The sequence below is a fragment of the Etheostoma spectabile genome, chromosome 23 (assembly GCF_008692095.1).
Source record: "Etheostoma spectabile isolate EspeVRDwgs_2016 chromosome 23, UIUC_Espe_1.0, whole genome shotgun sequence".
Classification (NCBI taxonomy): Eukaryota; Metazoa; Chordata; class Actinopteri; order Perciformes; family Percidae; genus Etheostoma; species Etheostoma spectabile.
Window position 1 is genome coordinate 5,189,382 of NC_045755.1, and position 4,606 is coordinate 5,193,987.

The window sequence follows — 4,606 nt, forward strand, 5'->3', positions numbered from 1 at the left end:
TTTGATCGTGCTGTCAAAGCACTGCAGAGTCACTGGTATCTTCTCTGAGCTCAACTCCTGACCGCATGTGCACTTCTGCTCCACCTGCAGCTCATCGTGTAACACGACAGAGAGAGACGAGATGTGTTATTATAATTTACGTAGAGTTCAAATAAAGGAAAGTCTCTCTAATTCACACGGGACTGCAGAAAAAAAGCATGACCACTAAAAACCTCAACAATTAGTTAGCAATTGGCTGTGCTATAAGTCTTGCTATTCATAATTGACAGGTGTATTTCTTACCTGGGCAGAGACACACATTGGCCCTGACACACAGGTATCTACGGTAACACTGATACTGGTTTTCTTTAGTGCACACCTCTGGTTACCTGAAGTCAGGGGAAAGTATTACCGGAGGCAATGTGATATGTGGGAGCAAAACACCTAAGAAAATGTTGACATATTTTCGTCATTATCAAGTTTTGAATACAGAAAAGCCCCACAACGGTTAAATTGTTGGAACGGATACGTCAAACTTATACAAACTAAAATTGTAATTGCCTTCAATATTTTAGATTTTGACTTGACTTTCATATAAAGCAGCGGTGTGGATCTTCCCAGATTCTTTCCTGGTAAATAAATCACAAAAGCTAAATGTTAAATGTATGTTGCTCTACTTATTCTTTAAACACGTAACTACGGATTGGTTCATTGGTTCCAGTGTATTAGCTTTTTTTCCGAAAAACTAAATCGCCTGTTACCTTACTAGAGTTGGGTCAATTTCCAGTGAACAAGGCTAAACCGGGAGGATTTTATGTTAACCGGTTGAACCCACATTTGTCACTATGATACCTTCTGGAAAATGAAATTAGCAATTTATGAGTCTAAATTCAATTTTTATTTCAAGCAATGTTGAGCAGTAACGTTAATAGTTCAACTAGCATTCCTTCTCAATAGTGTCATTGTTTTCTAAATCAAATTGATTAGTAGAAGCTTAGCTCTCTTACTGATCAAGTAATGCCTCCACACAAACTACATTTTCAGATTAAACATTAATTGGCGATTATTGGTAATTAAACAGAGATTTAAAAAAGAAATGCTGGAAATGCTTGTTTTAAAGCATTTTCAACTTATCATATTGCATTTACAATTACAGGTTCCATATCATACACATTTTCAGGTTCCTACTTGTATTTTTAGTTTCCACTAACATGTTTATTGCTATGTGGCCAGAGGGGGGCGAGTATTCTACTTACATCCCCCGAGAACTGTCAACTTGTGTATCTGCAAAAGTGGCATGGCATAGCTAAAATCGCTATCGCCTAAAAAAGGCTACTGGCTAATGTGTTAGCAATTTACACATCCAGCAGACAATGAGCAACATTATCATGCCTGCCTTTCGAGTCACAAGCATATAAGCATATGTGTAACAGGCCTATATATATATATATATATATATATATATATATATATATATATATATATATATATATATATATATATATATATATATATACATATGCTGCTTTGATTTTAAAGTAAGTCTTTTTGAGTGTTATTTGGGTACAAACTCTTTTATATTTTATTTTGCAATTACAGTTTGATCTTAAAGGTCTTAAAGCTACATTTATATATTTTGGCCACCAGGAGACAGAAGAGCACTAACACAAACAGTCCTGACATCTAAAAAAAACAAAACATTATCACCTTAAATGGCTATGGCTGATGGGTCAGCAAGCAGTTGCCTACTTACATTTAGCAGACTTTAACAACACATTATCTGGAGTCTTGTTTTTGGCAACCAACCAAAGTAAGTCCAATACTGTCCATTTGGCACTGGTGGTCTTCACAAACTCCAGTAAAGATAGCTGGGTCTTTTAGCTGGTGGCTTTTTGACTTTGTCCAACATAGACAAAGACATAAAGGTAAAGAGGTAAAGAAGTTTCTCTGTATGGTCCTTTCCATAATATAGTCAGACGCATATAACAATTTGAGCTTTTCAGTGGCAAAAAAAAAATTGCACTCTGTCCAATGGGATTACAAATATTTTACAAATTTCTTTTCACTTCCCCTGAAATTAGTTTCATAGGTAAACATCATCACAAGTGAACAGCGCCCATTTTGTTTTCTTGATTTTTTTTAAGTAGAACTAAAAATGACCTCTAAGTTTATGTTTTTGTGCAGAAGTGGATATAACTGAATGTGATTTGATGGGTGTTCATAGTAAAACTAAGCTTTGACCTTTAAAGTAAACAAACAGCAGTTGATATTTTCAGCATATCTTTGTAAAAATAAAAGAGGTGTACTGCTCGAAGACAATAGAGTGCTGACACTGTACCATTACCACATTTGGTCCACTATGGATGCAGCACAGCACTTCAGCAACAAAGAGTCTGTGTGGTTCACTGGCATTACAATGGTGTTGCCTTCCCCAAACACCTCAAATAATGCTCTCATTGTCTGGGTCTTCTTTGTTTTTCCCAATGCTGATGTTGGCGTGTCCATTATCCACCGTGTTACCCTCTGGTCCGTTTTCTTTAGCCTGATTCCTCAATGTTAACTTCTTCTGTCTCTTGACAACTGTGCGGCCTCCCCAGAGTATGTTGGAAAGGCAGTGGAGTCCAGTGATCAACCCCAAGAATGTCATCCTGAAAGTAAAGTACATAAGAACAAGTTACATATAACTTTTTACTTCAACAAAGGGCTTTCATTTGGATTTTTTTTGTCTTAGTTCTGAACAAAACATTATTCTATCAAGTGAAACTGCTATGCTATAGTAGCAAACAAAGTTAAAAGCGTGTAAACAACTGTGGGATTAGCAAGAAAGTCACTGAACGATAAAGAGAGCTGTAAGTGCTAGCGAAGTTTAAATGGAAAGCGGATAATTAGCCGCTGTAATGGAGAATATGACAAAATCAACTGCGTTGAGCTACCAGAGCAAGATGCTATCAGCTTACTGTTGCACGTCAGCCAAGCAGGAGGCAGTTTAATGACTAAAGTGGAGCCCGCTCCACACATGCATAGTTATGTCCAATTACGTGTTCAATGTAGCCAGCCTGTCAGACTCGCATATCTGTGATCTTAAGTAACCACGATTTGCTGATTTGAAAATATAAGCGATCGCCCAAGCCTATATGAAGGTAAATATGGAGCAAAATGTGAGAGCTTGTAGGTGATGTGAGTCCTTCATGTGAGAACGTGTAGAATACAATGTGAAAGGATTTTATTTCATTTAATTAGAGGCCGTCTGGCTAGTAAGCTAACCCTAGCTTGCTTATTCCACCAAGCTTCCATGCTACACTAAATGAGCCATACAGTCTTTCATCTGGCGATAAAACCCTGCTCTCCCTGCTCTACTCGCTCGGACCTCAAAAGCACAAATGCTTAGGCAAAAATTGGTTTTGGACCACATGTTCAGCAACGAGTGTTGCAAAAGTCAAAGCACACAGATTTGCCACTTTGTGATCAATTGGAGAAGTTGTAATCACCGAGTAGGGGCTATGCTGGAAAAAGGACTCAAGAAAAAAATTAAATGATGCATTAAAAGTGAGCAGGTACATGGCCAGTACAGCTCAGTTGGTAGAGCGGGTGCACCTATGTAGAAGTTTACTTCTTGATGCAGAGGACCAGGGTTTGACTCTGACCTGTGGCCCTTTGCTGCATGTCATTTCCCTTCACTCTTTCGTTTCATGGGTTTATCTGTCCTGTGAAAATAAATGGCTAAAAATGCCCCAAAAATATTTTTAAAAACGTTAGCAGGTTCAATTCTATTCATGTAAATATCCATATGCACGTTTGTGATTTTTTTTCTGTGACTATAAGTTCAGCCCCCATGTGTGTGAATTTTTTTATTTTTTATTGTGTGTGCAGTTTAAGGCCTCTATTTGACAGGCTGAAGACGTGATGGGGGAGAGAACTATCAGATATCACTCTGTTACACTTTTAAACTAATCTGTTCGCATTCCATGAGCAAGCAAAAACATGAAAAAAACTTTTTGTCTTCCACAATCAATACACATAAATGAAATACCAAGACAACTGGGTAAAGAAAATCTTTACAATAAGGTTTTAAAACTTCACATGTCCATTTTTGTTCACAAACATGGATTTAATTAAAGCCATATATGAAGTAGTGAGTGACATTCCCTGACAATTTTAAATATTAAGTAAGGGTAACATTTTACCGACCTTGAAGTTGGAGCAGCAAGCCACGTGTGTTTTTCCAGACTCTACACTCATGATGCTGCTGTGAGGAGAAAGGAATTAGAAAAACACACTGCAAAGCACCTGCAGAAAGACACCAAGATTATGAGCTTTCATCTGATGTCATCATCAATTTCTTCAAAATATACATAATTTCAAAATGAACTCCTTTCCTCCTTAACTCTATTTTGTGATAACATAACTGGTTAACAATCTCAGTGTGTAAAGCAGTGTGATTTTATAGGAAGGAAGCTTAGAATTTAAGCTTTGTTACCAAATCTACATTGTTAGTCATTTATTCATGAATTAATTAATTTGCTAATGTATTCTCCAAGCATTGTTTGCACTGTCCATATTTGTCTAGCCCGGCTGATGTCTTGTATAAATGTATTTTTCCTTATGTAACTGTATTGTTGTTTTAGTT

The 4,606-nt window shown here is 37.0% G+C and overlaps 1 long non-coding RNA gene across 1 annotated transcript; it reads right to left on the reverse strand.

Moving 5' to 3' along the window:
- Positions 1-1,776: 1,776 nt before the first annotated feature.
- Positions 1,777-4,349, reverse strand: LOC116672928 (uncharacterized). The gene is made up of 2 exons (XR_004327691.1): positions 4,168-4,349; positions 1,777-2,627 (listed from the first exon to the last, which is right to left on the reverse strand). It is a non-coding gene; the product is annotated as an uncharacterized LOC116672928 (long non-coding RNA).
- Between the last annotated feature and the right edge of the window lie 257 nt (positions 4,350-4,606).